Below are 13,163 nucleotides of genomic sequence, written 5' to 3'. Positions count from 1 at the left end.
TCTCTACTACTCACTCTCTACTACTCTCTACTACACACTCTCTACTACTCTCCACTATTCACTCTCTACTACTCTCTACTACTCATTCTCTACTACTATCTCTCTACTACTCACTCTCTACTACTCTCTACTACTCACTCTACTACTCTCTTCTACTCTCTACCACTCACTCTCTACTACTCTCTCTCTACTACGCAGTCTCTACTACTCTACTACTCTCTACTACTCACTCTCTACTACTCACTCTCTACTACTCACTTGCTACTACTCTCTACTACTCTACTACTCACTCTCTACTACTCTCTACTATTCTCTCTCTTCTACTCACTCTCTACTACTGACTCTCTACTACTCTCTACTACTCAGTGTCTACTACTCTCTACTATTCACTCTCTACTACTCTCTAGTACTCACTCTCTACTACTCTCTCTCTACTACTCACTCTCTACTATTCTCTACTATTCACTCTCTACTATTCACTCTCTACTATTGTCTACTACTCACTATACTACTCGTATTAAAAGCTTTATTCGAGGAATATACTCATAAAAGCACAAACATACATTTAAAATACATCACATTAAAAATGTTCCTATTTATACATACTGTTAAAACAGTTGTGCATACATAAACAATAAAAATCTTTGGTGTACATTTACACAGAGATTACTTGTTACCCCAGTTATATTACATTAATAGAATTGCCCTCCGTCTAATGGACCATGCCCACCCCAGATACTTTGCTGTACCCAGAACAATAGGCATATCAGTGGTGGTGCAAATAATTCGTAGCGCCTCAACACCCCTGGTTGTCCCTAGATTTCTACAAACAGGAGCTAACCAAACTCTTCTCGGGGTGGCATAAGCTTTACACAGGAATAGAAAGTGACCTATATTTTCCTCAGTTGCACCACAAACCGGGCAGCACGAGGTGGTTGAACTCCTCCACCTACCCGTCAGTGATCTCAGAGGAAGGGCACCTGATCTTAACTGGAAGAAAAGCTTCCTATCACCTGGGTTAGTAATACTGTCCCAGTATAGTTCCAATACAGGACACAGTTTGATTTCTAATAAACGCCCCGCCATTGTGTCTGATCTCATTCTACTCCAGAGTCTGCCATCTATCCAGTCCCAATATAAGCTTTTAATTATGTTTTTACTTGGAAAGGGTTCCCCAGATGGATTATCCCATAGATTGGAGAGGCCGAGGTCACCTAGAGCAGTCCTAAGATTTTTTAACCAGACTATTTTATGAAAGGTGTCAGCTTTAATTATGGCAAGGAACCCCTCTGCATAATGCCGTATCTCTGGGATAGTCCAGCGGCGTCTCCAATAGAGAATCGGGCGCAATCACGCTCGGTCACTAACTGATCTTCTCCCTAAATCAAGACCAAGCGGGATTAATGGTGTACTCTGAGGGAGACCCGTGATTCCCCTAAGGAACCTATTCTCCGATATTTGCAAGGGGAGAAGCCTCTCGAAACCCCACAGCTCAGCCCCATATAGGGCAGACCCAATAGCCTTGGCATCATATACTTCCAGGACTGGTTTTATAGGCTTTGATTTAGACTTTTTGTGTTCCACCCGAAGTGCCCCCGAAATCTGTTGATGCCTCAGGACCGCCTTTTCTATATGTGGAGACCATTTTAGATTGTTTGCTATCTGCACCCCAAGGTAGGTAAATACAGTAACCACCTCAAGCTCACAGTTGTTCAGAAGTATTTTAGGCCGGGGTCTACGTTTTGGTGAGAAGGCCATCAGCTTGGTCTTGCCCACGTTAACTTCCAGGCCATGTTCCCCACAGAAAAGATCGAAGATGTTTAAAGCTCGCTGCAAGCCAGCCGGTGTTTTAGACAAAATCAGCGTATCGTCGGCGAACATCAGGATCGGAACCCTGAGGCCCGCCAACGAGGGTGCATCGACACTGGCATCCAGCATCCGAGCCACAATTCCGTTAATAAATAGGGAAAAAAGCAGGGGGGCCATAGCACACCCCTGTCGTACTCTGCGTTCAATCGGAAAGTCGGCAGATGATTCACCATTCATACCCCACTGAACTTTGGCGAAATTACACTCATGCAGCCTCATTATCAGAGTGAGTAACTCAGCCGGAAGGCCTATTTCGCTCAGAACTGCCTAGAGCTTTCTCCTCGGTACCAGGTCGAAGGCAGCCCGCAAGTTGACAAAGGCAATATACAGGCTGCCCTCGCCGAGCACCACCGTCCCCCACTGCAGCAGAGCAAAGCGAAACACCTGGTCGACTGTGCTTGTAGCCCGCCGAAAACCAGCCTGATAAGGGGACAGGGCGTTGTTCTCATCTACCCAGTCCATTAGTCGATTTACCACCATTCTCCCTACCACTTTTTGGATAGTGGCAATCAAACTTATCGGCCTATAATTGGCCGGGAGGGACCGATCCCCTTTTTTATATATGGGTATAATATTTGCTCCCTTCCATAACTCTGGGACTGCCGTTCCCTTCGCAATAGCATTTCCCAAAAGGAATACATACCTAGCCCACCTCGCCTTATCGTTTATAAAAACATCAGAGGGTATCCCATCTAGACCCGGGGCCCTTCCCCCTTGGGCAGAGCATATTGCAACTTCAGTTTCTTTCTGGGAAAATAAATTCCCAGTGGGGAATACAGCTGAAATTACTTCCACATCCTTAAACTCGGTAATCTCAGCATACTGGGGTTTGAAATAATCCACCCAGGCACCCTCAGCGACATTATTGTCGGGTTTATTTGGAGTTCCACCTCTACCCCACTTGACAATATTCCAAAATAACCTGGAATCCTTTGCCCCCGAGGCCTCCTTTAGTTCTACCCAATACTTTTCGTCCCATGCTTTTTTTGCTAGCGATACGCTAACCTTGTAGTGCTTCCTAGCCTCGCTAATCGCTGCCCTGTCCCTATTCCTGATTGCTCTTCCCAAGCTTAGCCTGGCTTCCCTGCACTGATGATTGAACCACCTAGCTGGTTTGGGTGGTTGTTTCCTATTTATCTTGCGGGACCTCAAGAAATGCGGTTTTAAAAGGGAAAAGAGTTTATTGTGTATGTCCGTTATTTCCCTTGAACCTGGGATTACGGGGTTTGCAGCCTCCATAGCAGCGATTGCAGTATCCACCTCGGAACTTATAAAGTCCATAGATTCTGCATTCGCCAATACACTCGGCCAGTTAAGTCTGCGCATGTCATTAGCCATGATAGGCATTGGGCCGTCACTTAATTGAGGGTTCCCTGATATGGCCATCCACCAGTTATGGGTCACACAGAGGGGATTCTGGTCACTTTCCAGTCTACCCTCGATTTTCATATCACATACCAACTGCCACAAATTGAGGCTGCAAAGGACATAATCTATCCGACTTTGGTTATGACCATTGTCGAATGTACAGGCACCTTCCCTATCGCCCTTCGTCCTCCCATTTAGGGCTCTCAACCCATGTTCCAGGCAAATGGCATTCAGTTGTAATATATCTTTCGTCCACCGCTTAACAGGAGCCAGATTTAAAGTCGGAGCACCCCATTGCGTATCCTCCTCTTGCCCTAGGGGATTATCCGAACTATCCAATGGTTCGACAGTCCTATTTAGGTCACCAGCTACAACAACTTTGTTACCCAGGGACTGCGATTCCAAAAAAGTGGACAAAGCCTCTAGAATGGGTGAACTCCCAGTGGTACTGCCCCTGGCATAGATGTTGTATATATCTATCCCTCCCCACTTTTCTGAGGCTATTCTTAGCATTTGGATGTCCTTACAACCCAAATCCACCACTTTGATTGTTATTTGAAGACATTGCCTTATCCAGATTGTAAGGCCTCCCATCGGTCGACCCCTAGCGCCTCTACTGGCCGGGATTGAAAAATTTAAGTAACCAGGAAGAAATATAGGGTCACAAGCCCATGTCTCCTGGAATAAACAAACTTCAAAGCCATTGACGAAATCCATCCAGTTTTGGGACATCAACTTGCTACTCAGCCCCGCGATGTTACATGAAAAAAACTTCCCTAGACTGGGGCCGTCTATGGGTACTGCTCCTATACAGGACATCCCAAAGTCGTTTGTTAAGATTCCGTCATATCCCTCCCTCTCTCGGGTGGTATCCTCAGTGTTGTGATCAACCTCCTGGGTGCCAACAGTGCTAAGTGTAATTAGTTCCTCATTTTCAGAGTCCCCAGAAATTGAAATACACTCCCCACATATTTCCTCCAAAATCACAGTCTCCCAACCAGTTCTCATTTCATTTGGTTCCACATTTTTAGTCAAAACAGTTAACATAGGCTTCCCACATATATCCCAACGGGTCATACCTTCCCTACTGTTCGTGGAATAATCGGAATTTGGTCAATAAACCCACCCCGGATCTTTCATCACTTCAAAACGATTGTACGTTGGTCCATTATAAAAGTTGCCCCGTTGCATGGGTACAGTGAAAGGAACAAACCCTGGGGAGGGGAGATTGTTATAGCAACCTAGTTCACTGATCATACCAAATTGAACACCTGTTGGTCTTGGATAAAAGAATGTAAGATCAACAACACCAATTCCACCACTGCTTGTGCCCCAATTTTGCTTCGTGATCAGACGTGCCACCCTAGGATCTTGAAAATTAACAACTATACACTCCCCCCCCCCCCCCAAGTGCTTAGGAGTACAACCTATCCAGTCTGTCCTTCTCACTCCAATAATCAGCCCGTCCACTTCCCCGGGCAGTGGTCTATTTACCTTTAACCAGTGCATTACCTTGTTTTTTAGCATCTGGAAGGATTCTCTTTGCCCGGCCAACAAAGGTGGTACATTAGTAAGGACAGCCACGAAAGGATAAGAATCTGGAGTGAGATTCATAAGAGGTATCCTACGGGGTGCCTTCATCGGGAGGGTGTTAGGCAGGATAATGGCAGGAGCAGCAGGACCGGATGTTGGAATACTTGGTGGTAGTTGGGAACTATTCAATACAGTGTTATTAGTTTTGGAACTGTCTTTGTTACCCCTAGCAGGAACACCAAGACGAGGTGTTGAAATGCTTGGTGAGGGTTGGGAACCATTAGATACACGATTGCCACTTTTGGAGCTATCTTTATTACCTATAGCCACAGTATCAGGCAACTTGTTTTTTTTAGTGGTATTACTACTTGGACGGTCCGACAAATCTAAATTAGTCTTGGGGATATGTCCCTTCGACTGAGGCCTACTTGCAATGCTGACTACGGGGGGAGGAGGCTCAGCGATGGACACACCATTTGCCTGACCCTTTGGTTTCGGAAGATTGATACTATCCCCCATCCTAGGGTGGGACTTGATTAGGGATTTGGTGGAAAAAAAGTTATCTAGAGTAGCCTGCTCGAAATGATCTAACCGATCAGCCAATTTTTTAACTCGTTCCTCAATAGGAGTCAAGAGAGACCTCATCAGCCTCTCCAACTCGTGGAGCAGGGGTGGAGCAGAAGATAAGGTCTCAGTCAACACCATCGCTGAGGGGTCATTCGTGTTAGATACAGGACTAGCCGGAACAACTCCGTCTTTGACAATCTTAACCCCACCAGAGCCAGCCCTAATAGACTCTCAGGAAGGGCGTAGACATATTCCAACCTTCCATATTTTTTTCGGATGTTTAGGAAGATAGCACTTCTTCTGGGCAGCACTTCTTTTATTACTTGGTTTAGTTTTAGCCACGTGAGTTGACACACTCGGTTGGGCAGTGGTCACCTGCCCTGTAGGTAAACCAGTTAGTATAATGGACGAGGTAGAAGGCAAAATGGGCACATCGTGACCCACAGACGAGCCAGCCAACAACTCTGGTGAAGGGGGAAAGGCGTAAGGCGTTTCCAGTACAGCTGGCAAGGTTAGGGATGACAGGGGAGGAACCAAGGCCGGGAAACCCTGAGGTGGCCGTTTCTCCAAAGGAATTTTAAGGAGTTCAATAGATAACCTACGCTCGGCACGCCTCTCCGCCAAAGCGATCTCTTTGTCAATATCTAGGGTTACCCGACTAAAGTATTTGTCTAGAGGACCCAAAGTGGCTGACCCCACCTCGGCCTGAGTAGAGATCTGGGCAGTGGTATTTGAAGGAGAAGACATACTTTGCAGCCAACGAGCTTTAAAAAGAACAATACTATTTAAACAAACACCAGAGGTCTCTAGATACAGGGAACGTACTGTAACAAGTGGTCAGAGGGCGCAATGTCAGAGAGCGGGCCCCGCCCAGCCTCCTTCAGCCCCTGACGGCCACAGACGGTCCCGCCCTTGTCCCGGGCTTCTCACGGGACGCTCCCGCGCACTCCCGCACAGCGGAAGTAAGCTCTACTGTTATAGATCAGATGTGACGCGCAGGGGGCGGGGCTGACAGGGAGAGCGGGCCAGGTGTTCTCAATCGGCCAGGCAGGGACTCCTGGGAGACGGAGTCCCTGCAGAAACGCTCGCAGCCCTGCCCAAGAGCCCCAGCACAACACAGACTGCACAGCCTCTCCACAGATTCCCCAGCGGCAATTCCAATGAAGCGGGACCCGCGAAGCGGGTCGGGTGAACAGTGGGCTCAAAAACAGTACAACAGCCCAAGGCCAAGAGTCCAGGAGCAAGGGTCCGTCAGACGCACCTTCAAATCAGCAAGGGATCCCGCAGGTAAGAGGCATGCAGGCTCTTTAACACACTCTGTGCGCAGGGGGCGGGGCTGACAGGGAGAGCGGGCCAGGTGTTCTCAATCGGCCAGGCAGGGACTCCTGGGAGACGGAGTCCCTGCAGACGGAGTCCCTGCAGAAACGCTTGCAGCCCTGCCCAAGAGCCCCAGCACAACACAGACTGCACAGCCTCTCCTCAGATTCCCCAGCGGCAATTCCAATGAAGAGGGACCCGCGAAGCGGGTCCGGCGAACAGTGGGCTCAAAAACAGTACAACAGCCCAAGGCCAAGAGTCCAGGAGCAAGGGTCCGTCAGACGCACCTTCAAATCAGCAAGGGATCCCGCAGGTAAGAGGCAGGCAGGCTCTTTAACACACTCTGTGCGTAGGGGGCGGGGCTGACAGGGAGAGCGGGCCAGGTGTTCTCAATCGGCCAGGCAGGGACTCCTGGGAGACGGAGTCCCTGCAGACGGAGTTCCTGCAGAAACGCTCGCAGCCCTGCCCAAGAGCCCCAGCACAACACAGACTGCACAGCCTCTCCACAGATTCCCCAGCGGCAATTCCAATGAAGCGGGACCCGCAAAGCGGGTCCGGCGAACAGTGGACTCAAAAACAGTACAACAGCCCAAGGCCAAGAGTCCAGGAACAAGGGTCCGTCAGACGCACCTTCAAATCAGCAATACTACTCTCTACTACTCTCTACCACTCAATCTCTACTACTCTACTACTCACTCTCTACTAATCTCTCTCTACTACTCACTCTCTACTACTCTACTACTCTCTACTACTCACTCTCTACTACTCACTCGCTACTACTCTCTACTACTCACTCTCTACTACTCTCTACTACTCTCTCTCTACTACTCTTTACTATTCACTCTCTACTACTCACTCTCTACTACTCTCTACTACTCACTCTACTACTCTCTACTACTCTCTACCACTCACTCTCTACTACTCTACTACTCGCTCTCTACTACTCTCTACTAATCACTCTGCACTACTCACTCTCTACTACTTGCTCTCTACTACTCTCTACTACTCACTCTCTACCACTTACTCTACTACTCTACTACTCTCTACTACTCTCTCTACTATTCACTCTCTACTACTCACTCTCTACTATTCTCTACTACTCTCTCTCTACTACTCTCTACTATTCACTCTCTACTACTCACTCTCTACTACTCTCTACTACTCACTCTCTACTACTCTCTACTACTCTCTCTCTACTACTCTCTACTATTCACTCTCTACTACTCACTCTCTCACTATCCCCCAGCTTAGGGTGGGACTTGATTAGGGATTTGGTGGAAAAAAAGTTATCTAGAGTAGCCTGCTCGAAATGATCTAACCGATCAGCCAATTTTTTAACTCGTTCCTCAATAGGAGTCAAGAGAGACCTCATCAGCCTCTCCAACTCGTGGAGCAGGGGTGGAGCAGAAGATAAGGTCTCAGTCAACACCATCGCTGAGGGGTCATTCGTGTTAGATACAGGACTAGCCGGAACAACTCCGTCTTTGACAATCTTAACCCCACCAGAGCCAGCCCTAATAGACTCTCAGGAAGGGCGTAGACATATTCCAACCTTCCATATTTTTTTCGGATGTTTAGGAAGATAGCACTTCTTCTGGGCAGCACTTCTTTTATTACTTGGTTTAGTTTTAGCCACGTGAGTTGACACACTCGGTTGGGCAGTGGTCACCTGCCCTGTAGGTAAACCAGTTAGTATAATGGACGAGGTAGAAGGCAAAATGGGCACATCGTGACCCACAGACGAGCCAGCCAACAACTCTGGTGAAGGGGGAAAGGCGTAAGGCGTTTCCAGTACAGCTGGCAAGGTTAGGGATGACAGGGGAGGAACCAAGGCCGGGAAACCCTGAGGTGGCCGTTTCTCCAAAGGAATTTTAAGGAGTTCAATAGATAACCTACGCTCGGCACGCCTCTCCGCCAAAGCGATCTCTTTGTCAATATCTAGGGTTACCCGACTAAAGTATTTGTCTAGAGGACCCAAAGTGGCTGACCCCACCTCGGCCTGAGTAGAGATCTGGGCAGTGGTATTTGAAGGAGAAGACATACTTTGCAGCCAACGAGCTTTAAAAAGAACAATACTATTTAAACAAACACCAGAGGTCTCTAGATACAGGGAACGTACTGTAACAAGTGGTCAGAGGGCGCAATGTCAGAGAGCGGGCCCCGCCCAGCCTCCTTCAGCCCCTGACGGCCACAGACGGTCACGCCCTTGTCCTGGGCTTCTCCCGGGACGCTCCCGCGCACTCCCGCGCAGCGGAAGTAAGCTCCACTGTTATAGATCAGATGTGACGCGCAGGGGGCGGGGCTGACAGGGAGAGCGGGCCAGGTGTTCTCAATCGGCCAGGCAGGGACTCCTGGGAGACGGAGTCCCTGCAGAAACGCTCGCAGCCCTGCCCAAGAGCCCCAGCACAACACAGACTGCACAGCCTCTCCACAGATTCCCCAGCGGCAATTCCAATGAAGCGGGACCCGCGAAGCGGGTCGGGTGAACAGTGGGCTCAAAAACAGTACAACAGCCCAAGGCCAAGAGTCCAGGAGCAAGGGTCCGTCAGACGCACCTTCAAATCAGCAAGGGATCCCGCAGGTAAGAGGCATGCAGGCTCTTTAACACACTCTGTGCGCAGGGGGCGGGGCTGACAGGGAGAGCGGGCCAGGTGTTCTCAATCGGCCAGGCAGGGACTCCTGGGAGACGGAGTCCCTGCAGACGGAGTCCCTGCAGAAACGCTTGCAGCCCTGCCCAAGAGCCCCAGCACAACACAGACTGCACAGCCTCTCCTCAGATTCCCCAGCGGCAATTCCAATGAAGAGGGACCCGCGAAGCGGGTCCGGCGAACAGTGGGCTCAAAAACAGTACAACAGCCCAAGGCCAAGAGTCCAGGAGCAAGGGTCTGTCAGACGCACCTTCAAATCAGCAAGGGATCCCGCAGGTAAGAGGCAGGCAGGCTCTTTAACACACTCTGTGCGCAGGGGGCGGGGCTGACAGGGAGAGCGGGCCAGGTGTTCTCAATCGGCCAGGCAGGGACTCCTGGGAGACGGAGTCCCTGCAGACGGAGTTCCTGCAGAAACGCTCGCAGCCCTGCCCAAGAGCCCCAGCACAACACAGACTGCACAGCCTCTCCACAGATTCCCCAGCGGCAATTCCAATGAAGCGGGACCCGCGAAGCGGGTCCGGCGAACAGTGGACTCAAAAACAGTACAACAGCCCAAGGCCAAGAGTCCAGGAACAAGGGTCCGTCAGACGCACCTTCAAATCAGCAATACTACTCTCTACTACTCTCTACCACTCAATCTCTACTACTCTACTACTCACTCTCTACTAATCTCTCTCTACTACTCACTCTCTACTACTCTACTACTCTCTACTACTCACTCTCTACTACTCACTCGCTACTACTCTCTACTACTCACTCTCTACTACTCTCTACTACTCTCTCTCTACTACTCTTTACTATTCACTCTCTACTACTCACTCTCTACTACTCTCTACTACTCACTCTACTACTCTCTACTACTCTCTACCACTCACTCTCTACTACTCTACTACTCGCTCTCTACTACTCTCTACTAATCACTCTGCACTACTCACTCTCTACTACTTGCTCTCTACTACTCTCTACTACTCACTCTCTACCACTTACTCTACTACTCTACTACTCTCTACTACTCTCTCTACTATTCACTCTCTACTACTCACTCTCTACTATTCTCTACTACTCTCTCTCTACTACTCTCTACTATTCACTCTCTACTACTCACTCTCTACTACTCTCTACTACTCACTCTCTACTACTCTCTACTACTCTCTCTCTACTACTCTCTACTATTCACTCTCTACTACTCACTCTCTCACTATCCCCCAGCTTAGGGTGGGACTTGATTAGGGATTTGGTGGAAAAAAAGTTATCTAGAGTAGCCTGCTCGAAATGATCTAACCGATCAGCCAATTTTTTAACTCGTTCCTCAATAGGAGTCAAGAGAGACCTCATCAGCCTCTCCAACTCGTGGAGCAGGGGTGGAGCAGAAGATAAGGTCTCAGTCAACACCATCGCTGAGGGGTCATTCGTGTTAGATACAGGACTAGCCGGAACAACTCCGTCTTTGACAATCTTAACCCCACCAGAGCCAGCCCTAATAGACTCTCAGGAAGGGCGTAGACATATTCCAACCTTCCATATTTTTTTCGGATGTTTAGGAAGATAGCACTTCTTCTGGGCAGCACTTCTTTTATTACTTGGTTTAGTTTTAGCCACGTGAGTTGACACACTCGGTTGGGCAGTGGTCACCTGCCCTGTAGGTAAACCAGTTAGTATAATGGACGAGGTAGAAGGCAAAATGGGCACATCGTGACCCACAGACGAGCCAGCCTGTAAGGCGTTTCCAGTACAGCTGGCAAGGTTAGGGATGACAGGGGAGGAACCAAGGCCGGGAAACCCTGAGGTGGCCGTTTCTCCAAAGGAATTTTAAGGAGTTCAATAGATAACCTACGCTCGGCACGCCTCTCCGCCAAAGCGATCTCTTTGTCAATATCTAGGGTTACCTGACTAAAGTATTTGTCTAGAGGACCCAAAGTGGCTGACCCCACCTCGGCCTGAGTAGAGATCTGGGCAGTGGTATTTGAAGGAGAAGACATACTTTGCAGCCAACGAGCTTTAAAAAGAACAATACTATTTAAACAAACACCAGAGGTCTCTAGATACAGGGAACGTACTGTAACAAGTGGTCAGAGGGCGCAATGTCAGAGAGCGGGCCCCGCCCAGCCTCCTTCAGCCCCTGACGGCCACAGACGGTCCCGCCCTTGTCCCGGGCTTCTCCCGGGACGCTCCCGCGCACTCCCGCGCAGCGGAAGTAAGCTCCACTGTTATAGATCAGATGTGACGCGCAGGGGGCGGGGCTGACAGGGAGAGCGGGCCAGGTGTTCTCAATCGGCCAGGCAGGGACTCCTGGGAGACGGAGTCCCTGCAGAAACGCTCGCAGCCCTGCCCAAGAGCCCCAGCACAACACAGACTGCACAGCCTCTCCACAGATTCCCCAGCGGCAATTCCAATGAAGCGGGACCCGCGAAGCGGGTCGGGTGAACAGTGGGCTCAAAAACAGTACAACAGCCCAAGGCCAAGAGTCCAGGAGCAAGGGTCCGTCAGACGCACCTTCAAATCAGCAAGGGATCCCGCAGGTAAGAGGCAGGCAGGCTCTTTAACACACTCTGTGCGCAGGGGGCGGGGCTGACAGGGAGAGCGGGCCAGGTGTTCTCAATCGGCCAGGCAGGGACTCCTGGGAGACGGAGTCCCTGCAGACGGAGTCCCTGCAGAAACGCTTGCAGCCCTGCCCAAGAGCCCCAGCACAACACAGAGTGCACAGCCTCTCCTCAGATTCTCCAGCGGCAATTCCAATGAAGAGGGACCCGCGAAGCGGGTCCGGCGAACAGTGGGCTCAAAAACAGTACAACAGCCCAAGGCCAAGAGTCCAGGAGCAAGGGTCCGTCAGACGCACCTTCAAATCAGCAAGGGATCCCGCAGGTAAGAGGCAGGCAGGCTCTTTAACACACTCTGTGCGCAGGGGGCGGGGCTGACAGGGAGAGCGGGCCAGGTGTTCTCAATCGGCCAGGCAGGGACTCCTGGGAGACGGAGTCCCTGCAGACGGAGTTCCTGCAGAAACGCTTGCAGCCCTGCCCAAGAGCCCCAGCACAACACAGACTGCACAGCCTCTCCACAGATTCCCCAGCGGCAATTCCAATGAAGCGGGACCCGCGAAGCGGGTCCGGCGAACAGTGGACTCAAAAACAGTACAACAGCCCAAGGCCAAGAGTCCAGGAACAAGGGTCCGTCAGACGCACCTTCAAATCAGCAATACTACTCTCTACTACTCTCTACCACTCAATCTCTACTACTCTACTACTCACTCTCTACTAATCTCTCTCTACTACTCACTCTCTACTACTCTACTACTCTCTACTACTCACTCTCTACTACTCACTCGCTACTACTCTCTACTACTCACTCTCTACTACTCTCTACTACTCTCTCTCTACCACTCTTTACTATTCACTCTCTACTACTCACTCTCTACTACTCTCTACTACTCACTCTACTACTCTCTACTACTCTCTACCACTCACTCTCTACTACTCTACTACTCGCTCTCTACTACTCTCTACTAATCACTCTGCACTACTCACTCTCTACTACTTGCTCTCTACTACTCTCTACTACTCACTCTCTACCACTTACTCTACTACTCTACTACTCTCTACTACTCTCTCTACTATTCACTCTCTACTACTCACTCTCTACTATTCTCTACTACTCTCTCTCTACTACTCTCTACTATTCACTCTCTACTACTCACTCTCTACTACTCTCTACTACTCACTCTCTACTACTCTCTACTACTCTCTCTCTACTACTCTCTACTATTCACTCTCTACTACTCACTCTCTACTACTCTCTACTACTCACTCTACTACTCTCTACTACTCTCTACCACTCACTCTCTACTACTCTACTACTCGCTCTCTA

The sequence above is a fragment of the Triturus cristatus genome, chromosome 5_1 (genome assembly GCF_964204655.1).
Source record: "Triturus cristatus chromosome 5_1, aTriCri1.1, whole genome shotgun sequence".
Classification (NCBI taxonomy): Eukaryota; Metazoa; Chordata; class Amphibia; order Caudata; family Salamandridae; genus Triturus; species Triturus cristatus.
The sequence above is the reverse complement of the archived record's forward strand: the minus strand, read 5'-3'. Positions refer to the sequence as shown.